Source organism: Elephantulus edwardii, unplaced genomic scaffold, assembly GCF_000299155.1.
Source record: "Elephantulus edwardii isolate Elephantulus edwardi_28Jun2011 unplaced genomic scaffold, EleEdw1.0 scaffold00007, whole genome shotgun sequence".
Taxonomy (NCBI): domain Eukaryota; kingdom Metazoa; phylum Chordata; class Mammalia; order Macroscelidea; family Macroscelididae; genus Elephantulus; species Elephantulus edwardii.
Window position 1 is genome coordinate 17,774,212 of NW_006399757.1, and position 26,908 is coordinate 17,801,119.

A 26,908-nucleotide genomic window follows, 5' to 3' on the forward strand; every position below is an offset into this window, starting at 1 on the left:
TAGCAATAGCAATAAGACAAGAGAAGGGAATAAAAGGTATCCAAATAGGCAACGAGGAGGTAAAATTATCCCTCTATGCTGATGACATGATAGCAGAGCATCTGATGGATTCAAACCACGTATTCAAAGCACGGGCTTGCAGTGCAGCTTCTTGCCACTAGGCCATCAGAGCTCCCTCCTTTTCCACTTTCTTAACCCACCCCTCCCTCCACCTATCAAATTGTGTGACCCTATGATTACTTCCCCCTCCTGCCCTTCCTCACTCCTGTGCTCCCACCCGACTCCCCTTAGATTCTTAAAGGTCTCAATCATAAACTTTAATTGCACTTGATGTATTTTCTTCTGTCAGTTTCAACCTTATTCTATGTTTATGTTTTAGATGTATCATTTACAAATCCTAGGTGGTTGAGTTTTATTCTGTGCGGCTTTTCAAAGTTGTAAATGACTAAGTTCCTTAACAACCCTGGAAGCCCTGATAACGAAATAGTTAAGCACTTGGCTGCTCGGCAAAAGGTTGGTGGTTTGAACACACCAACTGCTTTGTGGGATCAAGATGTGACAATCTATTTCCATAAATACAATAATAGCCTTGGAAACCATCCAGGACCAGTGCACTCTATCCTATTTGGTTGCCATGAGTCACAATCAATTGGATGCAAGTGTATTTCTTTTGGTTTTCTACTCACTCTCAGACAATTAAGAAAAGCTTTAGCTATTTAACTTCATTTATTACTTGCAAAATTGTCACAACTATGCATTGTCATATACAGTGTCTTTAGTGGCCTAATTAGTAGATAAGAAGTTGCACTGTCAACTCTAAAGCAAGCAGTTCAAATTCACCAGCTACTCTGTTGGAGAAAAATGGACAGTCTACTGTCTCAGAAGATGTGCAATGTAAATTCTCAGAAAACTCCTTGAGTCAGATTCATCTCAATGGCAATGAGAAAGAGAGAGAGGACAATATTTCATTACTCAGGACTGTTAACCTCTCTTTTAGAGTTTCTCTTTTCCCCCTCTTATTCAATCTTTTTGTGTTGCATTTGCATTTTTTTCTTCTATCTTCCAGTGAACATAATCTTTTCATCTGGGTCTATTATGTTATTAAAGCCAGTCCTTTGAGTTTTCATTGTCGTTACTGAAATGTTGCTTTTATTTGAAGAGATTTTGTTTTGTCCTTTTTTAATACTGTTGGGTGACTTTTTTATTGTTGTTCATGGTCCCCTTCAGATATTTTAAGATTTGTTCTTTATTTTTTAAAACACAGTTTAATAGCTGCTTTTTGAAATGTGTATCTTTTTATTCCAATATCTGATGTTTTTGAAGTCTATTATTTTTTTTTTATTTCTTATGTGATGTTTAAAAAAAGTATTTTCTGCTTGCTTATGTTCAGTTATGTCTCCTTCATGGCACATGCAAATTTATTCAAGGACATTCTTTGAAAGAATGTAAGTTTTTCTTTCAGAGAAATTTTTATTCTGATCCAGATTAGGTTATTATTCATCTGGGACCAGAATGTAAGTTTTTATTGCAGAGAATATTTGATTCTGACTCTATGTTAAGTTACTGTTAATCTGGGACTATCTTGATTTATCTGCAGAGCTTGAGTTTTCATTCAGGTGACATAAACCAGAGTGAAAACTATGTAAGCATAGCCCTAGATCATGACTCCTCAGGAATTCTCCTCCTTTCACATCCTCATTCATTTTTCACTGTTGCCTTTTCTCCTACTCGCAAGTTTTCTCTTCTACATTCTGTAGAGGCAGATTGTTGACTTCTGATTCACCGTCAGTCTGAAGACAGCTTTAGGATCCCCAGTTAGCAGGTAGAAGACATTCTAGTAGACTTCTCATCTGGGCCTTAAATTTTAGCTCCCGTAGCCCATAACAATCTATAAAACTAAATCTGAGACAATTGCAGTTAGCCCTAACTCGTCTATCAAGAATTCAGAGTGAGCTGTGCTCCTTTCCATTCCTTGAGGCATAAAAATGATAACAGCAAGCAACAGCTACCATGGGCAGAATACACCCATGCTCTGGGAGAAACAATTTCAGAAAGATTTATTGGGAGCAAAGACTGTGCTGTGAAGTTGTTACAATGTGCTTTTCAACACCCTATGACTGATAGCAACCTCATGAACAACAGTTCTGAATTTTGCCCTCCCCTTCACTATCTTCACAATCTCCGACTCGTTGGTGAAGCCCATTTTATAGTCACTGTGCCAATCTATCTTGTTGAGAGTCTCCTTCTATTTCTCTCACCTTCAGACTTTGTCAGTGATGTGTTTCCCCCGCCCACCTCATCCCCCGCCCCCAGTCAGGACTGTCCCTTTCCTGACAACAATACTCAAAGGATGTAAGACAAAGTTTCACTATCTTTGCCTCTAAGAACCACTTTGTTTGTATGTCTTCTGTGACATAATGAGAAATCTAGAAGTAGCTAACTCTGTGACATCGAGACAAAGTTCATTTTTGTCAATTAACTGCTGTAAGCTCTCCCACTGTACTTGCATTTGCTAATTCCAATATTATTTCCTGTACCTGGAAGATCCTTGACAATCAGGGTTACACTTACATTTATGATACACTGTAAGTCAGTCATAATAAAGAATAAATATGCATAATGAATGGATATTCTATATACCACCTTCTAGTTAATTTCTTTAAAATGTTACTTCTGATCGTTGTTGACTTTAGCAGTTTACTTCATCAACAGTCATTCTTTGTGTAAATACATTCTGCTCCATAGCCTTAAATGTTAATTTACTTCTTATCAATTCAATTCATGAGCTGCTGTTTCAAATAAACCACAATGAAAAATAAGAAACAGCTTATTAGTGTCAATCTGTTCTCTTCTTTTGTAGGCAGACTAAAAGGGAATTTTGCTAGTACTTAAGTGAGTTTAAGGCCATAAGCTATTTCTTTTTTTAAAAATTATAAGTGTTTAAAAGAAACTCTAGTATTTTACTTTCATTAACTTTAGAAAGTTATGCTCCTTCCTTAAGACAACTAAACCAAGCCAAGCTCACCTGTCAACAAATTGGTTTCAACTCATGGTTATCCTTCATTGGAATTCCAAAGCTGTAAATCTTTATAGGAGAAGACTACCCATCTTTCTTCCACACAGCTAGTGGTGGATTTGAATTGTCAGCCTTTCAGTTAGCAGGGCAACGCATAACACATTACACTACCAGAGCTCCTTGGCCCTCTTTAAGGTCCGAATAGTGATAATTATGGTAAAGAGAGCAAGAACAGTGTGGGGATGGATGAGTCCAATCTCTACAAACTTTATAAATGGGAACGATGCCCATCAACAATATTTAGAGTATAAAATTGATCCCCTTAATGTCAGACATGCCTCCCGCACCACCACCTGCTTCTGCACCTAATTGGATCTGACGTTCATTACAAGTTACCAACAGATTTTACAGAATTTCTTTTTCCACTTGCAATTGTATTGTTTATTAGGAAAATAGGCTGGAGGGTGGAAGAGGCAAGGGATATCACACAGTGAAAGTCTAGATAGATTGAACAGAGTAACAGGATTAACAGCAAGACACAATTCCTCAGTTAGTTCAGTCAGCTTCTCAATCAACAAATCAAAGTTCAGGTTCAGTCCAGTAACACAAATGCAAGAAGCCTCTGGTTTCCTCAACCATTCAGTAAGCTTTGTCTCACAGCAGTCACAAATCAGCTCTTCCTTCAATCATAGAGCAAGAAAAAACTTTAATTCTGGTACCATCTCCAGGGCTCCATCAGGCTACCTCTTGCTACACTCTCTCTACCATTGGGTCAGCTCTCTCTGTTATGTTGGTCTCACAGATACTGGTGATCTTCAAAACATTGATCAACTGCCAGCAACATTTCTGCAGTTGAGGCAGCCTGAGATCATGCCTAAAGTGGGGGCTAAGTAAAGACATTCTCAAAAAGTTCTAACAAGTTCTTGGTCTTTCCAAGTAATTATGCATTGAAAATAGTTCTATCTCCTGTAATTTTAATCCATTTGAAGAAGAGCAGTCTGATACTGTAAATATGTGCCCAGACTCAGGTGTCAGATTTCTTGGGTTTGAAAGTTGGCTTGGTGGACTTGTGCAACTAGAAAAATTACTTGAAATACTTTTGTCAACATTTCTTATCCTATAAAATTGAAGAAAACAATAGTACCAGCCTCATCAAGTTGTGAGAGTTAAATGAGTAAAACAAATAAAAATCATTCAAATCATTAGGTAAAGCACTTTATATGTTTGACATGTAAATCAAATGTACTTTATAAATGTTAAGTATTTCATGGCACAGGATACAGATTACAGTTAGTTCCAGAGATTTTGAAAAGTGGTAGCAGAGGCGAGGTCTATGGAGTAGACCTGTTCCAGATCTACATGCTTGTTGTGTTACATGCCATTAAGGGGACTAGAAATCCAAACATTTACTTACTATTTATCTTCCTCCTGGAGGGGCAGTAACAATGTAAACGAGCAGGTAAATTAATGTCAATACTTCTCTCTTCCCTAGAGTGATAGGAAGGTCTCACTGAAAGTCTGTTGGTTCTGAAGAGTGGAATCAGTCTGATTCCATGGGCCAGAATGAATCTTATCTCAAGACCTTTAATATTAGGTCAGAGTTGAGAAATCACTAACTGGGATCAGAACTGTAAGGTAAGAACAGGAAATGAAAGCCAAACAAGAAGGAGGGTGGTTTTAGGAATTCAAAGCAGGAAAGTGGGTGCCCTGAAGAATGAATGGATACACAAAAGCTGTGTGTGTGTGTGTGTGTGTGTGTGTGTGTGTGAAAGAAAAAGAGAGTATATCTATATTTAGACACTTTAATGCATCCTTCTGATGGCAGATTTTCTCCACATACTGTGATCAAATAAGGTTTCTATGAAAACAGATTTAGTTATAAGGTCCATGTGAAAAAAAAGAAGCTAAAAGAATATGATTCTTCACTTATCTTACAGAGATTTAATTGTATTCTGGTGACAAATTACAAAATCTTATGATTATTTCAGTATTTAATTCTTCTAAACATACTATATTCATTTTCAGTGCATTTTGTAGCAGTGCCTGGGTGGTTAGAAAACATCATCTTTCTATTCTGAGACTATGATAGTGGACTATTCCTCCCAGCAAGACACCACTGAAACACTTTGAACAAGGAAACATATGCCTTATTTATAAATATCTCTGGGGAAGGAAATTCCACAGACCCTTTTGATGATTTGTTCTTTTTAAAAATATATCTCATTTGGGAAATTCTCTTCTATTTCACTTAAGTCTACTTTTCTGAAGTTTAATCTTGTTTTTATCTCAATAAAGATGATATCCTCATCTTTATTATAAGCCTTCACAAACTCGTGCTCCATTATTAAAAAAATATCTTTACTGAATAATCTTGTTTTGTCAAGGCCTTCATTATTGTTCCTATTTTTATATTCTTTGATCATTTTATTGCTCTCCCTCTCCACATAGCTCTCAAATCTCTGAACCTAAGCAATTGTGGTCTTGTGCACCTGGCCAGTATATTATCATACAGGATATATATTGCTAAAGAAATTTGTTTTATATTGATTTGCTTACAAAGTTTGTGTACATTGTGTTTCACCCTGCCTTTCCAGCTCCCTGCCAGATACTTCCCATCTCCACCCTCCCTCCAGTCGCCAAATTGTGTGACCCTATGATATCCCCCCTGCCCATCCTCACCCCTCTCCTAATCATCTTTTCTTCTTAGATCCTCATACACGTTTTAATAGTTATCTATTTCTACAATAATAGTCTTATGCAATATTTGTCCTTATGAGATTGAGTTCGTTCATTCAGCTAATAATGCTATATACTGGACATACTACCTCACTTTCTTACATTCTCAAGTATTATCTACAAACCCTGATATTATGCTTGCTTTTTTCTAAGTTGTTGTTATGTGCCGTCGAGTCACCTGTAAAACAGCCCTAAAATCTGGTCTATCCTGTGCCAATCTCACTGTCTCCAACACCCCTACCCCATTATCCCAGTCACTGAATCAATCAACCTCATAGAGGGTCTTCCTCTCCTGTGCTATCCCTCCATCCTCCCAAGCATAATGTCTTTCTCCAAGGACTGGCCCCTCCTTGCAACGTGCCCAGAATATGTCAGATGAAGTTTCAGAATCTTTGCCTCCAAGGTGCAGCCCGCTTTAACCTTCTCCAGGATAAACCTATTCGTTTTCTTAGCTGTCAATAGTTTTCTCCAACACCACAGCTCAAAGGCATCAATTTTCCTTCTCCCCCTCCCTAGTCATTGTCCAACTCTCTGACTCATAGCAAGTGATTGCAAAGACCATGGCCTGTATCAAGCACACCTTAGTCTCCAGAGTGACACCATTGTTCTTCAGTAATTTGGAGAGGTCCCTAACAGCAGGCTTTCCCATTGCAATATGTCTTTTCATTTCCAGGCTGCTGGTGCCAAGAGTGTTGCCAAGCAAACTAAAGATGTAAACAATCTCAATCCCTTCACCATCCAGCCTGAAGCTACCTATTGGTACAATGGTGAGAATCTTTGTTTTCTTGATATTGAGGATCAGTCCATATTGGAGGCTGCAGTCCTTGACCCTCTGCAGCAAGTGCTTCAGGTCCTCCTCAGTTTCAGCAAGCAGGGTTCTGTCATCTGCATAACGCAGATTGTTAATGAATCGTTCACCAATCCTGATGCCACACTTCTCATAGAGACCAGCCTCTCAGATAATCTGTTCTTCATACAGGTTGAAAAGGTATGGAGACAGGACATATCCCTGGCGTAGGCCCTTCCCAATTTTGAACCATGCAGTGTTTCCTTGCTCTGTTCTGACGACTGCCTTCTATGGTACATATTTCCTAGAATCATTTATTTTTGACATAGGTAAAGTAATGCCATTTGAAAATAAACTGTGTATATTTGTTGCAAACTGTTTCTAATAAAACTAGCTATTTACTAGTTAAAGAGCAGCACTGAGTTGCCGAAGTAAAGAATTAAATTTTTAAAAATAATTTTAATGAGCATTTACAGAGATTTTGGATTTCCATTCATTCATTGCTGCACTTTTGTTTGGGTTTTTTTTTTGTTTGTTTATATGTGTGTACCATCAAATTGGATCTGACTGGTACAGGAGGCGACTGTTCCTCCTTCTTCAGCAGAGCATCTGGTGGATTTGAACCGTGCACTTCTGGGATTACAGTGCAGTTTCCTGCCATTAGGCCACCAGAGCTCGCCCATTGCTGCACTTTTAACAATTCTACTCTATTGGTCTAAAAGTGGGCTCAGCTGGCCTACTGGTAATGAGCTGTGCAGCAGACCCAAAGACATGTGGTTCAAATCCATCAGCAGTTCCATAAGAGAAAGATAGGCAATTTCCTCCTGTTCAATTACACTGTCTCTAAAAAGTTGCTGGAGGGTCAGCTTTGAATTGGTCCTGTCTCCATGGTGCACAACAACAACAATTTGTATTTTTAAAAAGGTCATTGTTTTTAAAATTAATAAATGGGTCTTGGCTGAATTGTTAGATGTTGACTCTTTCAATCCTTCCATTTTAAAAGTGAACTTCAACTCGTAAAGAGCCTATATACAACAGAGTGGAACGCTGCCTGAACCTGCACCATCCTTACAAGAGCTTTGCCTGAAACAATTGGTGCAGCCTCTGTATCAGTCCAACTCAGCGAAGGTCTTCTTCATTCCTGCTGACTCCCAAGCGTATTGTGTTTCTCCATGGACTCTATCCTCTTGATAACACGCCCTCCGTATGTGAGATGAAGCTTTACCATACTTGCCTTCTGACTGTACTTCTGTCATAAATTCTTAGTAGAGTCAAAGTAAAATGAAATATGTTATGAAACTGAAAACAAAATTGGCAAAATGACATAATGGAATTAAATACTTCTTTGATATTTTATATCAATTTACCAGAGTAGTTCTAGAATTTCTGACTAATCTGCAAGCATGCATGGCAAGTTTGTTATCTTATTTTAATTCTGTTTTCATGATAGGCTTATGGTGTTGCTTTGTTTGGTAGCAAAATTTAATTTGTTTCTTTCACTTTAACTGCGTGACTTTAAAGAGTTTCTACCTTTTTATAAAAATAGTGCAATCAGAGAAGATTTTCATTAACTCCTTTTATATTTACATTCTTCTTTCACTGCTGAAGTCTTTGGGAGTACACTTCCCTTTGAAGACTTTAGAGTATGTCCAGCCACTTAGAACATATTGTTAATTTTTCTTTTCAAAACAAGATTATAAAATTAGTGAAACTTACTGAACACATGACAGGATCCATATGAGCATGGGCTCAGATAATTATTTTTCCCTATTACTAAATTACTAGTGACTGAGAAGTAACTTATGTGCAAGCACTGTATGAGAATTCATGAATATTTAGTGCTTTGTTTCTATTTAGAAGTCTGTCAAGTTACATAAATCAGCACTGTTTTTGCTTGGTTGCTACATTGCTGTGATTGTGTGCTGTCTTTTCTGCATTGTAAAGCCTGAACTTCATATCAATTTTATTTGACAATTATTCCTTGTAAATAAAAGGTGAATTATGTTGTTTTGAGATGATGCTTTAAGTAAAATGGAATGCAAATTTAAAGCTATCCTTTAGCCTCCCCTCTTACATATTTCAGGCTAATATTTAGAAGCAATTTCCAACTTCCTGATCTGGAATCCAAGATACTACCAGGAATTTTTCTGAATGCCCCACTGGCAGTATTCTCCACATCTCCTAATGGTAAAAATGAGCCCTTGGATATTCATCTGTAAAATATTATAAAGCAGTAGCTCTCAAATGCTTTCATTAATGTCATGTGAGTTGTTTTCTAAGAAACAGCAGATATTCAGACTCAACTTCAGAAAATTTTATTCACTCCAGAGCTGTTAAGGTAGGAGTGGTCAAGCCAATTTTCAATTCAAAGTGATTCATGTAAGGCAGTAGACTGCCTCAGGGATTTCTAAGCAGTTCTCTTTATTGGAGCAGATCTCCAGTTCTTCTGGGTGGGTTTTTTCTCAGAAGTGGAAGGTGTGTTGCCTTCATCCTACAGAATGAAGAGTTTAAGGATTAGTAGAAGAGAGATGTTGTTGTTACGTGTTGTCAAGTTGCCTGTGACTCATAGTGACACTATATAATAGCTCTGAATCCTGCCATATCTTGAGCCGTTCTCATCATCCCTGACAGACCTTCTCCCTTTTCTTCAGTCACTGAGTCAAGCCAACTCATCCTGGGGCTTCCTCTCCTGCTCTTTCCTTTCACTCTTCCAAGCATGATGACCTTTTCCAAGGATGAATGCCTCCTGACCACGTGCCCAAAGTATGTGAGATGGAGCTTCAAAATCCTTGCCTCTAGGGAGCAGCTTGGTTTCACCCTTGCTAAGATAGACCCGTTTGTTCTCTTGGCAGTCCATGGTATATTCAACACTCTTGTCCAGCACCACAACTCAAAGGCATCGATTCTTCTTCTATCATCCCTAGTCATTGTCCAGCTCTCTGACACATAGCAAGTAATGGCAAAGAAAATGATCTGGATTAATTGCACCTTAGTCTCTAAAATGATGTTGTTGCTCTTCAGTACTTTAGAGTGCAATCTGTCTTTTGATTTCCTGACTGCTGGTGTCAACAGTGTTAATTGTGAAACCAAGTAAGCTGAAGCTGTTAACAATCTCAATCTCTTAATCATCTATCATGAAGCTGCCAGTTGTGGTGACAATCTTTGTTTTCTTGACATTGACCTTTAATCCATATTGAAGACTACAGTCCTTGACCTTCTGCAACAAATGCCTCAGGTCTTCCTCAACTTCAACAGGAAAGATTGTGTCATCTGCTTAATGCAGGTTGTTGATGAGCCTTCTTCCAATCCTGATGCCATATTCTTCCTCATAAAGTCCAGCCTCCTGAATTATATGATCTACATATAGATTGAAAAGTTATGGAGATAGGATACATCCATGACTCACATTTTTTCCTGATCCTTCACCATGCAGAGGTTCCCTGCTCGGTTATGACTATTGCTTCGTGGTCCAAGTATAAGTTTTGCATGAGCACAATTAAGCGTTCTGATATTCCCATTCTCCCCAAGATTAACTACAATTTGTTGTGATCCACACGGTTAAATGTTTTTACATATTCAATGAAACACAGATAGACACTCCCCGGTACTCTCTGCTTTTGGCCAAGATCCATCTAACTTTGGCTATGATATCCCTAGTGCAACAGCTTCTTTTAAATCCTGCTTGCTTGCACATTTGGCAATTCTCTGTTGGTTCACTGTTCCACTCATTTTTTATAATCTTCAGCAGGATCTTGCTTGTGTGTGATATGAGTGATATTGTTCAATAATTTCCACACTCTGCTGGTCACCTATTTTTAGAATGGGAATAAATATAGATCTCTTCCAGTCAGATGGCCAGGTGGTGGTCCTTCAGATATCTTGACAGAACCTGGTGAGTGCATCCAGGGCAGCATCTGCTTGTTGAAATACATCAATTGATATTCTATACAATGCTGGGCCCTTGTTTTATGCCAATTCCTTCACAACAGCTTGAACTTCCTCCTTCATCTCTATTGACTCTTGACCAAATGTTGTTTCATGAAATTTTTCTGTGTCAGCCAATTATTTTTGCTATAGGACTCTGTGTACTCCTTCTATCTTCTCTGATGCTTCCTGGGTCATTCAATGTGTTCCTCATAGCTTCCTTAAGTATTGCAACTTGAGGTTTGAATTTGTTCCTCAGCTCCCTCAGCTTAAGAAATGCCAAGCCAGTTCTTCTGTTTTACTTTATGACTCCAGCTCCTTGACCAGTTCATTATAATACTTTGCTTTGCCTTCCTGAGCTGCCCTTTGAAATCTTCTGTTCAGCTCTTTAACTTCTAGATTTCTTACCTTCACTTAGGCTTCTCAACACTCTAGTACAATATTCAGAGTCTCTTCTAACATTCATCTTGGTTTTTTCTTTCTCCTCTGCCTTTCAATGACTTATTGCATTCTTTACTGATGATATTCCTGATATCCTCCCACAGCTCATCTGGTCTTCACTCATTATTCAAGGCCTCAAACCTGTTCCTGAGATGGTCTTTAAATTCTGATGAGATAGACTCTCAGTCAAATTTTGGTTCTTGTGATTTGATTTTCTTTAGTTTTAGTTTGAACTTGCCTAAGTGTAGTTAGTGGCCTATTCCACAGTGGGCAACCGGACTAGATTTCACAGTTGATACTGAGCTTCTCCATTGATTCCCCCCCACCCCCACCCCCCACATATGTAGCCAATCTGATTCTGTGTAGACCATCAGGTGAAGTCCATGTGTATAGTCATAGTTTATGTTTATTATAAAAGGTATTTGCAATGAATAGGTCATTGCTTGTATAGTCTTTTATCATTCTACCTTCAGCCCCATTTCTGTCATCAAGTCCATGCTCTCGCAATACTGATTCCTGTTCCAAACTTTTGCATTCCAATCACACATTATTATTCAAGCATCTTGGTTGTGTGTTTGGTTGACTTACGACTGCAAAAGTTGATAGAAATTATCAATTTCCTCCTCTTTGGCCATGCTTATAATGCACACATTTGAATGATAGTGGTATTAACAGGTCTTCCTTGTATGCATATGGATATTATCCTGCAATTCACAACATTGTATTTCAAGATGGATCTAGAAATGGTCTTTTAAACTCCAAACACAACCTCATTTTTCTTCACCTTTTCATTTCCAGTATTATAGATCATATAATTATCTGATTCAAAAAGTCCCATGCCAGTCCATTTCATTTCACCAATGCCAAGTATGTCAATATTCATTCATTTCACTTCTTTCTTAATGATCTCCATTCTTCCAACATTTGTATACAGAGTTAATATATTTAATATGCTTTGCTCATGTCAGCAGGCCTGCTTTAGCCTGAGTTGGATCCCTGAACCCTGGTAATTATTAATATTTCTTGAGTGCTTAATATATGCCAAGGATCCTTGGTGGCTATGTGCAGTACACATATTACACTGCTAATTAAAAGGTATATGGTTCAAATTATCCAGCTGTGTTAAGGGAGAATGATGGGCAGTGAAGAGATGGATAATCTCATCTTGCAAAGAGGCCCAGAAACCCAATGAAGGATTGCCATAAGCCAAAATTGACTTAATGACTATGAATTCCATTTTGGTAATATATGCCAGGTACTCTTCAGTAAATTTACACATTACCTCAAAACATTCTCATGATAACTCCACTACTGTTTTATATGAAATAAAATGATAGCACTAGGTAGTTAGGTAAATTTCCCAGGGCCACACAACTAACATGTATTAAAGGCTCGATTTGAACCAGTTATCTGAAACCAAGGCCCTCACGGCTGGCTATAATGTCACATGACTAACTAAACTGTTATATAGTATACTAGATATGTGTAACTCTCAGCTTCTATCAACTCAAATGTAGAATGGGGTTAATGTTAGGTTCACAGGCTTATTATAAGGATTTTCATTAAAGGGTTAGTTTGGTGCTTGTCTTATAGAAGTGCCCAGAAAAAATCTTATATTTTTCAAGTCTGCAAAGGGTTTTATCCAAACACATACATGTTTGGGAACTGGAGATTACTGTCAATCATTTTGTGAGTAGACAGATGTTGGTTGCAGTCAATGTACAGAGATTTAGTTAAGGTTTACCCTAACTCTGAAATTCTCTGATAAATTCTGTCAGTGACCCAGACACATTACCTTTATTTGGCAAAATATCCCTGTGCTCGCTATAGTAATTAATTTCATATGTTAAGAAAGCATTATTTTTTAATACATTTACCTGTGTGAAAGAAAGCTTCATTTTAAGGAAACTTATTACCTTACTTATTTGAAAGTGATTGTGATGAAAAAATTAAGATAATGGTTCACTTGAAAATATGGTACAATTATATATGTTGTTGTTGTTAGGTGCTGTCGAGTCATAGATGACTCATAGTGATCCTATGAACAAAAGACCTGAACACTTGTATAACTTCTATTATTTCTCCATGTTCATAGAGTTTCCAGAGGAAAGCTATTTCAGAAGTGGATACCACTATAGCATTACTAAAATGACAATCAGGATGTTTAGATTAAAATCTTCCAGATATTTATTAATTACTTGATAATTTCAGATATCTCACATAACCTCTTAACATGTTTGCTATTTTGTACATCTCGATAAATGAAACTTGAAACTTTGGAGAGATCCTTGATAGCAGACTTTCCCAATGCAACATGTCTTTTGAGTTTTTTATTGTGGTACCAATGGTGTTGATTGTGGATCCAAGCAAGATGAAATAATTGACAATTTCAATCTTTTCTTCATCTATTTTTATGTTACCTATTTTCCCAGTAGTGAGAGTTTGATTTTCTTGATATTGAGATTTCTGTTCTTCTGATTGAAAAAAAGAGGAAAGGCCATGTGGGGAGCACCATGTCTGACCTTTAATAGCTTCACAGGGATAAACTATACCTACCTACAAAATCAATAACACAAAGGCAATTCCCATGACCAGACATATCCCCAACGCTACCATGCCTCCTTCTACTCATCTCAAAACCAATTTCACAGCTTGACTTTGTCCAAAATCTGATGTGATAACTTCTAGACCATACAGAACCATACTGAGGGAATCAAAAAGCAATAATTCAGATTAATAACAAAATACAGTGAAGATAACTCCCAAAATGTACATGCAGGCACCTCAGCCTTGTGGCTTTAAGTGTTCCCAAGTTCTCAGTCCTGCCAATATTGGCTCACCCCCTCCCCAGTTATCTAATAAACTATCAGTCCTGGCAATACTGACTTGCCTTGTAATTGCCCTACAAAGTTCTCAGTCCTGTCAATATTGACTCCACCCTCCCCAATGCCCCATCTCACATCCAATTATCTAGTTCAGCCATCACCACTGCTGCCATGTTGAAGCGAAGAATTCCATCCCTTATGGTGTGGGAATAAGTCCTATTCTCTGTATCTAGAGATGTTCAATTTATTGGCAAGACTAGCCAATCCTGCTGTAGACTGTTGAGATCAGCCAATCCCTTGTGGAATGATAGATAGCCAAGCCCTTTATGGATTGGTCAAAATGCCTAACTCACAAAGTCCTGATCCTCAATATAATCAGTCATCTGCACTAGAAAACCCATATTGAGAGACAAACTCCATACTGATATAATCCACATTGAAGCTTATAGTCTTTGATCTTCTACAACAAATATTTTAAGTTTTCTTCACTTTCAGCAAACAAGATTGTGTCATCTGCATAATACACATTGTTGATGAATCTTCCTCAGATCTTGATGGCACATACTTCCTCATAAAGTCCAGCTTCTCAAATGATTGATTCAACATACAGATTGAATAGGTATGGGAAAATGATGTCCACCTTTCTTGATTTTATGAAGTGTTCCCTTGCTCTAGTATGACAACATCTTCTTGGTCTAAGTATATACTTTATATATATATATATATAAATTTCTCATGAGCACGTGTATGTGTTCTGAGATTCCCATTCTTTTCAATGTTAGCAATTTTTTGTTATGATCTGCACAGTCAATAAAGCACAAATAGACATTTTTCTTGTATTTTTTTTCCTTCAGTCAGTATTCATCTGGCATCAACAATGATATCCCTGGTACTATGGCCTCTTCTAATTTCAGCTTGAATCTTTGGCAGTTCTCTGTTAATTTACTATTCTAATCCTTTTTTTGACAATCCAGCAAGATTTTACTTGCATGTGATATTAGTGATATTGTTTTTTAATTTCTACATTCTGCTGGGTCACAATTTTTGGGAATGGAAACAAATATAGATCTCTTCCAGTCAGTTGTCCAAATTTCTTGGTACAGACTGATGAGCATGTCCAGGGCTGACTACTGTTAATTACAGCAAAATATGTCATCAGATAAGGCAAAGTTCTGATCTGTTTTTTATAGCATTGCTGTGATTCATAGTTGGCTTAATGACATATAACAACATACTCAATAGGAAGGAGGTGTGGTGGTACTCTAGTTAAGAGCTCTCCTTCTAAGTGAAAGATCAGTAAGTTGAACCCACTACCTATTTCACAGGAGTATAGACTTTGTGATATGCTTTCATAAATACTACAGCCTACCAAACCATGTGGGGTAGCTCTGCTCTCTTTTAACAAAATCTGTATGAGTTGAAACGGACTCAAGGACAATTAAATTACTCAGAAAATGTCCCTGATTGGTGTAAACAGTGTGTCATTAATGCTTTGGTTCTAACTGAAAGGTAAAAATTTGAGTCTACCTAGTGGCTACTCTGAAGAAAGATCTGTTCATCTACTTCTGAATAATTAGTTTGATTTGATATACATGGGATTTCCATGAGTAGGAAATCAACTTGATGATAATTGGTTGGCTGTACTGAAAAAAGAAGTATCTCACTTATCTTTGTACCCTGAGTGCTTATGTAATAATTTGCTATTTCCTGGATGCTACGATTGCTTTTGGTAACTTGATCAAATAAAGGGAGCATAGTTCTAATAATATAAACCCCTAAATGAAACTTTTCTCAGTAAAAGATCTACTGTATTAATAACCTCAGATATACAAAATAGTACAAATAAAGCCAAAATTTCTATGAGAGAGAGGTCAATGAAAGTGGCAAGAAGCTGAGATGCAATCCCCAAGGCATGAAAGTCGAGTCCACCAGGCGCTCTGCAAGAGGAAGATGGACAATCTCCTCCCACCTGATTAACTGCCTCTGAAAACCTGCTAGAAGGTCAGCCATGGGTCGCTTCCGACTCGATCGTCGTACACAACAACAAGAAGCTGCTGAACCATTCCGTCTCTGACCCTGACCACTCTCCCACCTCTCAGAACATCTTGCCTCACCCATCTGGAGTCAGTAGTTGACAACATCTCAGAGTTCTCAAACTATACAGAAACGTTAAGAGATTTGTTAAGAAACAGTCTGGCCACAGGATCGACAAGCTACAATTCCATAATCAAAATTAAGAAGTGTGTCTGCAGCTTCTCCTCTTTAGTGCAGGGCACTTCTTAGTACTCTCAGGACAGAGTTCCCTTGGTTTTCTCACTGCTGACTTTGCCAGTAGACCCCTTCTTTTTCTCTCTGCTTCTTTTTGTTTTCTTCCTTCTGCTTCTAGTTTCTTTCTGCCTGACAAACTTGTCTTAGGTGGGTTGTAAAAATATACACAAACTCCTCCCATCAAGGTCAAGAACTGACAAATGTCCTGTGGGTAAGCCAGACACATTTCCTTTGCTTCATAGGTAAGATTAGGCTCTAATTCAAGACATTTGCATATTTTAGTAAGCAATCCTTGTAAGACGCTTACCAATCACCCAGCAAGACCAGACAAAGATATCAAACCATCAAGTTGTTTATAATTTACTTAGGGGAAAAAAATCAATCAGCCAGACAAAGTAATAAACTCTCTGGAAAGCAAACCAAGGCAATGGCTTAGAGGGTTGTGGGGTGGAATTTCTCCAACTGTTTTTCCAAAGGACTGAGCAAAAGGCCACTTAAAGGACTCATTTTGTCATCCCTATCAAGTCAAACTGTGGGAAATGTTTTCTCATTTATTCCTTCCCTAATTCACCATGTTTAATTACTCCTTCTGTGCTCAAAACACAAATGACCCAAAAGCCTTTAAAACCAACATAATTTTCCTCTCAGATTGGTCTTTACACACGCTAGTCCCCCTATCTAGTAAAGAGTTAATCCTTCAAGTTGGAACCTAGGTCTCTGACTTTCTCTCTGGGGAAATTTCTGATTCCACTAGGCAGAACCAGGTATATCCATGTTTATAAATCTCACTATGATCCATGAACATCTTCACTGAACAAATTACTTTTCCTTACCTCGATGCTCAGACCCTGTGTGCTGGAGAAAACTCTCAGGCTTTGCAGTCAGATGATACTAGTTTCTGTTGTTCACTAGGGCACTTTTTTAGTTGTGACCTTAGCCCTGCTACTTAACCTCCTTGAGAATAGCTTACTTGTTCAGAAATGAGGATATTAAAACTCATCCCATGGAAGTTATGAAGATTGAATTAGGTAAATATGTAAGTTTGAGAACATAATTGCAATTGGTCATTAAATAATAGTGTTGACTATAAGTATGTTAAAAATCAACAAAGTTTTAATTTAAAGCATTGCTGTTTATAGAATTAAATGTATTTTAGGACTATAAATGCAACATAGAGAAAAGGCTGGTCTTTAACTTCCCTCTAAATAGTACCCAGTGTGGCATCATGTGTTAATAGACACTTACTAATGATTTTGATTAATGACCAGCAAGTTATTTACTTCCTTTCTTACCCTCTCCTTGAGTATCTATTACAGAGTCAAATTTCAGAATGATTAACATGATATTAGAGCAGCAGTCATTTCAAAACCTCACCATAAGCACTGGTTTCCAGATCAGGCTATTCTTGAAAGACTTAATTTAAGCTTTTCCACTTAGCATTTAATGTGACTTATTTTGTACAATGACAAAGCTGCAGGTGTTAACAAAATATAAGAGTTTAAAAATATGCCTGTGGTATATTTAAAGTGACCAAAATAACTTTTTTTAAGCTTCAAAAATAAACTGTTGACATGAATCACAGAAATACCACTGCTTGAGAAATAAGATTTGTAGCATATCATCATTTCAGCTCAGAATTTAAGGCTTTCAGTACTCTAACTCCATCTTACCTTCCAGACACCTCCAAGACCATCACTCTTTCAAGACCCCATAGAGTCTAGTCTTTTGTTGTAATTTGTTTGCCTGATTTCTCCTTAGCTTTTGATTTATTTTAGAGAAATGACTTTTCCATCCTTACATTCCAACTGATTTGGTTTTCAGGCTATGACAAGATACGTTCATATAAATAGGTTTGCTATGACATGATATGATATGACAAGGTATACTCAGAACACCTCTTAGTAGTAGATGACTCAGAGGCCTAAGGTGGATAGTTATGGAAGAACTAGACACGCTCAGTTTTTATACACAGAACTGAAGGGCCAACAAGAAGGGCAATGACTAGCATCATTATAATTGAAGTGAAGGTTTTTGTATCTGTCTAGGTTGTGAGAAAATCAATCTATGCTTCAACTTCTTATAAAGGATGAATTTCTCAAGTTCACACAGTCCCGAGACAATGGATGAAAGTCAAAAGGAAAGGACATTTTTAATATATCATAAGACTAACACTTAGATGGTCTTTAGGCTTAGTTCTTCTCTCCCCAGTTCTTCTTTGCAATTTGTGAGAAAAGAAAGGAATTTATGTGAGAGCCATTGGGTTGATGATGGGTAATTAATCACCTTTATAAGTAGAATAGAAAAGTCAGTTATTAAAACCTATAATACAAGGTGATATTTAGGGTATCACAGTGGAAAAATGGAACTATTAATACTGGAAGAGGAAGAATTGTTGTTGTTGATATTTGCTGTCAAGTTGACTATCACTCTTAGTGACCCTATGATCAGAACCTTGCATTATTTTGGCCATCCTCACAACCTTCAACTTGCTCAAACCCATTGTTACAGTGATTGGGTCAACCTATCTTGTTGGGGTCTTCCTTTCTTTCTCTAATCCTCCACTTTACTTAGCTTGGTGTCTTTTCCCCAAGGCTGGTCCCTCCTGAAATTATCCTTATTCTTTAACCAATTTTCAGTTGCATGTTGTTGTGGCATGTATGACTCACAGAGACCCTATTAGTAACAGATCTTAAACCCATCCATGGTGTTAGACAACTTTTTTTGTTTGGGTTTGTTTGTTTGTTTGTTTTTGCTTTTTTTTTTTTTAAACCATAAACTTATCCCCTCTGGTATCCAGCTGCCTTAACTGCTGACACATGGTCTTGCAAATCATCAACAGCTGTGGGACTACAATAAGCAAAAGAACGCTTCCTACACTGGGAATCAAGACTTGAGGGAGAATGGAGCAAGACCTTGATGAAAGCATAACCCTGGTGATGGTAGTGGAGAGACAGTGGCATTGCCGTGGAGAAACTGTGGCAAAGTGTAATTAGAGGAGCCTTGAGATAAAGTCCACAGATAAAGGTTTTGCTTGCCAGATCTTGAAGGAGAAGCTGACTTTTAATTACTTTGAGGCAAATCTTGCTGGATAACAGAGAAAACCAAAGGCTTCTTGAATTTGTATTGCTGAACTGAATCTGGAGTCTGGACTAATTGAGGAATTGTACCCTGAGACTGCTGGGTTAAAACCTAGATTTGCATTGGGTGATATTCTTTGTCTTCCTCACTCTCCAACTTATTTTCCTATTAAACCTCATTCTTGGTACCACACTGTGGGTAAAGCCTGTGAGCCAATAATAAATAAACAAACCTTTTGTTGTTGGTGTAGCTCTAGAGGCACCATGTGGCTGGGCTATGGGGCTCTTTATTTGCCTTCTTTTCTGAGTTGGTGAGGGGCTGTGCTATTTTCACTCCTTTTGGCCCTTTCAGAAAGACACGCATTACCCTGTGCCCCTGTTTCACATTTTCTGCTCTTTAGGAACCAACCTATTTTGCATCATTCTTACTATCCCCGATATACTAGAGCTCAATGCTACCATCACCGTGTCAATCCTTCTTGCTACAGCTCTTCCTTTCTTTCACTGACCCACAAGCGTGAAGTCCTTTCCCAAAACTTAACAACATTCTCAGAGTATATGTCAATTATGTCATTCTTGCCTCTAAGGAGTATCCTGGTTGCACTTTCTCCAAGACATATTTGTTCGTTTAGCAATACAGAATATTCACTACTTTTCTTCAACACCACAGCTCAAAGGCATTGATTTTTCTTTGTTAGTTTTACTAAGGTGTCCAACTTTCAGATTCATGGCAAGTAATTGAAAATATCATGGCTTGAATCAGGCTCACCTTAGTCTTTAACCTGAAATCACTACTCTGTACCTTGGTTGAAATCACTATTCGATACCTTGAGTTGAACTACTCAGTACCATCAATAGCAGATTTACTCAATGCAACAGGTCTTTGATTTCTTGAGTGCTGGTACCAAGGATGTTGGTTGTGGATCCAAGACAAAACGAAATCATTAACAACTTCTGTCTCTTCTCCATGAATCGTGATAGTGCCTATTGGCCCAATGGTGAATATTTATATTTTGAAAATATCCTGGCTTGGATTAAGTGCTTTTAGCAGTTGGAGAGGTCTGTGACAGAAGATTTTCTCAACAATTCTCAAAGAGTGTGAAATGTAGTTTAATCATCCTTGATTCCAAGATCTTCTTGATTGTGCTTCCTGCAAAACAGATTAATTTGTTTTTCTGGCCATCCATGGAATAGTTAATACTTTTCTCTAGCTATATAACTCTAAAATATTTTTCTCTGATCATCCTTATTAATTTTCCAACTTTCAGATGCATAGGAAATAATTGAACATTCTATGGCTTTGTTCAAGAGCACCTTATTCTCTAGGACTTTGGAGAGGTCCTTGACAGCAGATTTTTTCCATCACAAAATAATTAAAAGATTGAAATTGTTAACGATTTCATTTTATTTGGGTTCACAATCAGCACTCATGGTGCCAAAGACTTCTCTAAAATCCCAAAGAGTGGCAGTTTTAAGATCAAGCTACACCTGATCCAAGTCATGACATTTTCAATTACTTTCTACACATCTGAAATTTGGACAACAAATAAGAATGACGGAAGAAACAATGCCTTTGAATTGTGGTATCAAAGAATACTGAATACTGAATGAGCTTGCAAAAGAGCAAACAAGTCTGTCATGGTGAAAGTGTAGCTAGGTTCTCCTTAAAAGTAACACTCGTAAAAATTACACTCCTATACTTTGGACCTGTTGTCATGAAGGTCAATCCTTAGAAAAAGGTATTGTGCTGGGAAAGGTGGAGTGTCAGAGAAAGAGAGAGAGATTTACAAAATCATTTACAAAGTGATTATAACAATTGACTTGTACATATCAGAGTTCATGATGATCAGGCAGGATTGCAAAAGGTTTAGAATTGTTGTTCATAGGGTCCTATATGCGACTGGATGGCACCTAACAACTACAATAGTAATTGTGAAGGCAATGAGTCTACCAGAATAATAAAAATGTCCAAAATAATTTTGAGCAGTTCTTCTTCCTAATTTCCCACACTTTCAAACTACTAAATCTTAAGAAAGTCCTAGAAGCAGAAATCTTAGGGAAACCAGAAAAATTAATTCATGAGCATCTCCATGGGAAACAGAGGGACAATCTTCTTCCATGTCATTTAAAACCTCAGAAACCCAATGGAGTGTCAGGTATGAGTTGATTTCATCTCAGTGACAATGTGATTCTTGTGGTTATTTTTATTTTGGTTTTTGAGGGTCAAAGCAAAGGAGTGTGTTGGTGCTGTAGTACAGAACACCTTCAACTGTTAAACAAAAGTCTTTAGGCGGAATCCACTAGCTGATGGGGGGGGTGGGGAGGAAGATAGGAAATCTCTTGTAAAGATGGCTTAGCAACTTAATGGAGACTCGCTATAAGTCAGAAATAACTGGACATCAGCGAATTTGGATCTGAAGTTAAAGAAAAAGAAACCCTGGTGATACAGTGGTTAAGTGCTAAGATGCTGGTTTTAAGATCAGTGGGTGAAAGACCAAAAGGCATTCCATCAGAGAAAGGTGTGGCCATCGTTTTCCTAAAGATTGCAAACTAGGAAACCCTACAGGTCTGTCCTACTCTTTGTTATAGGGCTCCCATTACTCAGAATCAGCTTGATGGTAATGGGTTTACGCAAAGCAAAAATTTTGAGATTATTTTCATATATGATTAAATGAACACTTGGCAGGAAGTGACTGTCACAAACACCATATGACACACTGAATCACATGGTTTTATAACATACACAACCAAGTACATGCCAGTAGGAAATTTTTAACATTAACTCTTAGTACTTTTACATGGGCTGCCATACTTTTCTGCAGAGGTTTTGCTTAGCTATGTCATATTATTAAAATAACAAAACATGGACTATTTAAATTTTGAAGAAGTATGAAGGAAGGAAGTGTAAATAAGTAGAAAAACAGTTACTCAAAAATCCCTTTACTCATTTGTGGCTTATTTCCTGCACATTTTTCTATGTTTGAGACTTCTTATCCATGCCATTTCATTTCCTGCTTTTTGCATTTAATGTAACATAAAGATTTTCCATCGTCATTTAAAGCACCTAGCCAGCATAATTTTTAAACCAAAATTCCTAGTTCTTTGTTCTCTATTCTCATTATATGAATAATTCATGCTAGTTGTAAAAATTTCAAATAAGTAAGTGGATATAAGAAATGTAATCCCACTGCATAGAAATAACTGCAGTGAAATTTAGTATACATTCTTCTGAATCATTGTCCATGGCTTCAACACACTCCTGTATGCACATATATAGTTATAAATACATGCAGATATACAACTTTGGGATGACACTTTATAAATAGCTGGGCCACCTAAATGTATCACTTAGCATCTTTTTTTTAAAAAAATCTTTTCAGATTAATTTTAATGAAAATTTACAGAGACTTTGGATTTCCATTCATTCATTGTTGCACTATTTTTTTTTTCTGGTTGCCATTTGTTTGGCATATATTTTTTTAAATTTAGGTTGTTTATTTTTCATTTCCATGAACATCTACAGAGATTTTGGGATTCCATTCATTCATTGTTGCACCCTTCTCCCCGCACAAACCCCCCCTCCCCCCACATTTGCTCCTCTCCTTGAAAAGCAAAAGAAAAACTCACTCATTGGTACACAGTCCCCCCCAGCACCTCCCCAAACCCCACCCCCTACCCCCAAATATAATCCACTCTGCAACCCTCATTGCATACTCCTACGATATTTTTTTAATGTCTTACCATTGTGTTGTTGAATTGGAATCGGCTCAACGCTGAACCTCCAGTGAGTTTTCGAAGGTAGAAAATTGCAAAGGATGAAATTGCCCATCTTTCTTCTGTGGAGAAATTATGTGAATTTGAAATACTTACCTTTGGGTGAACAGCACAAATCCTTACCCACTAAACCACGATAGCTTACTATGTAACATCCACTTACTTATTTATCCTTTATTCTTTAACTAGCTGCATATTATATTATTAAAAGAATTTTAATTATTACATAAAATTTCATGAATGGATTTACTACAGTAAGCTTGAGCTTTCTCATCCATTTTCATTCTTGTCTTTAAAGGAGACTCAGTTTGTTTATTAAATTTTAGGATTAATACTAATACTAAACTAATATTGTGATGAATACTTTTAGCAATAAATAACTGTCTGCATGTAACATTATTTCCTTCATATGGGATTCCCTTGTTGGAATGATTTATTTAAATACACAAGAAAGATGTCTTGATTGTTGTTATTGTTAGGAGCCACTGAGTATAAACTTCAGTGATCCTGTGAGCAACAGATCTTAACCCTGTTCTATCCTGTGCCATCCTCACTCTTCCTGACACACTAGAATTCATTGCAGCAGTCACTGTGTCAATCCACCTAGATGAGGGTCTTCCTTTCTTTCACCAGTTCACCACCTTGCCATGCATGGTATCCTTCCCCAAAGAATAACCTTTCCTAGAAACATGCCCAGAGTATGTGAGATAAGTGTTATTGTCTTTTCCTCCAAGGAGCACTCTGGCTGCACTATCTCAAAAACATATTTGTTTGTTCTTTGGCAATCCATAGGCTAGTCAGTACACTTTTTGAACACCATAGCTCAAAGCCATCGATTCTTTTTCTGTCATTCTTATGCATTGCTAGCTCTCAGATGGATATAAAATCATAAGTAACATGATAGCCTGAATAATATGCCTCTTACTCCTCAAACTGATACCATTTGCTGCTCAAAAAGTTAGGGAGGTCTCTGACTGCAGACTTTACTAATGCAACATGCTTCCTGGTTTCCTGACTGCTGGTACCAAGGGTGTTGATTGTGGATCCAAGTAAGATGAAATTGTTGACTTCAATCTTTTCATCACCTATCATGATGCTGCCTTTATGTCCAGTAGTAAGAAGTTTTGTTTTCTTGACATTGAGATGCAATCCATATCAAAGGTTGTATTCTTTGATCTTCTGCAACAAGTGCTTCAAGTCCTCCTCACTTTCAGCAAGTAACATAAGTTATTGATGATTTCCCACCAGTGTTTTAAATGACACAAGGGTCATCCATGATGGACAGGATTTAGTAGAGCTCCCAGATTAAGAATGACCTGGAAGCAGGATATGTTACCTATTTATTAAATTACAGGTCTCTGAAAACTCTATGGACAGGAGAATAACACAGATAGTTATAGTAGTAGAGGTTGAGTTCAGGTTGGAAGTCAATCAAAATGAGGAAAAACAGCGGCAAACATCCTTTAATAATTGGAACATGGAATGTACAAAGCATGAATGCTGGAGAACTAGAATTTGTGAAAAAAGAAATGGAATGAACATTGACATTCTAGGCATTAGTGAGATAAAACAGATTAGCTTTGACAACACTGAATCAGATAATCACTTGGTATCCCATGCTGGGAATGAAAAACAGAAGAATAATGGTGTATTTATAGTAAAAAAGTCAAATTTAAGTTCTTTCCTGAAGTACATTGTTCTGAGTGATAGAATATTATGCATATGCAAACAAGCAAGACCTGTTAATACGATTATTATTCAAACATACAGCCCAAGAATGTTTGTCTTTCATTGACTATGCAAAGACATTTGATTGTGTGGATTACAGCAAACTGTGGCTAACTTCAAGAAGAATGTGAATTCCAGAACACTTGATTGTGCTTGTGTGAAACCTATACTTGGACGAGGACGCAGTCATCAGAACAGAGCAAAGAAACACTGCATGGTTCAAAATTGGGAAAGGAGCACGTTAGGGATGTGTGTTGTCTCTGTACTTTCTCAATCTATATGCGGAACAGATCGCTCAGGAAGCTGGGCTCTCTGAGGAGGAATATGGCATCAGAATTGGAGGAAGACTCACCAACAACCTGTGTTAGACAGGTGACACAATCATTCTTGTAAAAAATGAGAAGGACCTGGAGCACTTGTTCCAGAAGGTCAAGGACTACAGCCTTCAATATGCATTTAAGTTCAACATCAAGAAGACAAAGATTCTTAGCACTAGGCCAAGTGATAGCATCATGATGGATGAACAGGAGATTGAAGTTCTTAACAATTTCAGCTTCCTTGGTTCCTCAATCAACACCCTTCACACCAGCAGTTAGGAAATCAAAAGATGAATTGCAATGGTAAAGTTTGTTGTCAGTGACTTCTTCAGAGTGCTAAAGAGTGATGACATCAATCTGGAGACTAAGGTGCACCTGATTCAGGCCATGGGTTTTGCATTTACTTGCTATGGATCAGAGAGCTGGACAATGACTAAGGGTGACAGAAGAAAGATCAGTCAATGCCTTTGAGTTGTGGTGCTGGGGAAGAGTGTTGAGCAATCCATTGACTCCAAACAGAATAAATAAATTTGACCTGAAAAGGGGAAAACTAAGTTGCTCCTTAATTATTTTTAAGCCTTGTCTAACATACTTCGGGCAAGAGGGACCAATTCTTGGAGAAGATCATCATGCTTTGAAGGGTTGAGGGACAGCGCAAGAGGGGAAGACTCTGGAAAAGATGGCTTCTGAGACAATTACAGTAGCTGCAGTAATGGGGTTAAATGTGCTGGAGACAGTGAGACCAGCTCAGGTTAGGGCAGAGTTCAGATCCATTGTGCGTAGGATCACTATGAGTCACAGGCAACTTGACAGCACATAACAACAACAAACAGAGAGGATGAAATTGAAATTGTTGGCACTAAGGTACAGTCAAATCTGTAATGAATTATTGCAAGGCTCTGACGAATAATGCCTGTGAATTGTTGTGTTGTTGAGGAATATTAAATAGCCCATGAACCACCACCAAAAGATCAAACAAATCTGTGCTCATAACCAGAATGTTCCTGAGAAGAAAGAATGGCGAGAATTTGTTTCACAAATTTTGGGCATGTTACAGGAGTTGCCAGTCTCTGGAGAAAGACAGTATACTTGGTAAAGTAGAAAGTCCTAAAAAAAAAAAAAAGAAAGAAAGAAAGAAAACCCCTTATAGAGATGGATTGACAGGATTTACAAAAATGGCTGTAAGCACAGTGAGAAAGTGAGGTTGGCACAGGACTGGCTAGAATCCCGAGACATAAGAGAAATTTCCTGTAGTTTTAATTTTAAAATATTTTGGCTATTTCCTCCTTCATGCCAAATTCTTGTACTACTTTCCCTTTCCTTTTAAGGCAGGATGGAATAAAAGCTTCTTAAACTTAAATTTGTATTCCTCCTTTATTAGTGAATTTATTGATGATATTCCTATAAGATTTACTTCAAATGAAAGAAAAACAACTCAATATATGGGTGATAAGTGAGAAATTTGCTTACAGATCTATTTGGTGGTGGCATCACCTCTGACCTTTTGTCAGTCTCTTTGAGAACACCTGTGACACTAGAGAACACGTAGTGTACCCAGAAACGTGAAACTGGCTTTCAAGAAACTGAATTAGCTGCTTCCATTCTGTTATATTTACTAATGTAAGATGGAGTTTTACTTAGGAAAACATTTGGTTTTAAGTTTCTAGCAATCCACTATGAAATGTGTGTAGAGTTAAAATTTCATAAGCTCTTTGCTGAAGGAATTACTTTTTCACCTCAGTTCCATGTTAATTTACTTTACTTGTAAGCAAACAGAATGTAGCAATACTATTTCTATCCTAAGAACATATGCATCTTGTTCCATTAGTAGTAATATTTTCATAAGAACATTGTTGAACAGTAGCAAGTGATAACATTTGTAGGCAGTAATCAGAGACATGACAGCTTTCTTCACCACTAACATCCTTCCTTCTAGGAAGCGAGAGATGTAAATTGAAGAACCCTTCAGAAAATTATTATTAGTTGATGTTAAATCAAACAGTACATTAAAGTTG

General features: G+C 37.4%; 1 pseudogene; it reads right to left on the reverse strand.

Annotated features, from left to right (window-relative positions):
- The window catches only part of LOC102854994, a 188,072-nt pseudogene that overhangs the window by 15,802 nt on the left and 145,362 nt on the right, over positions 1–26,908 (reverse strand).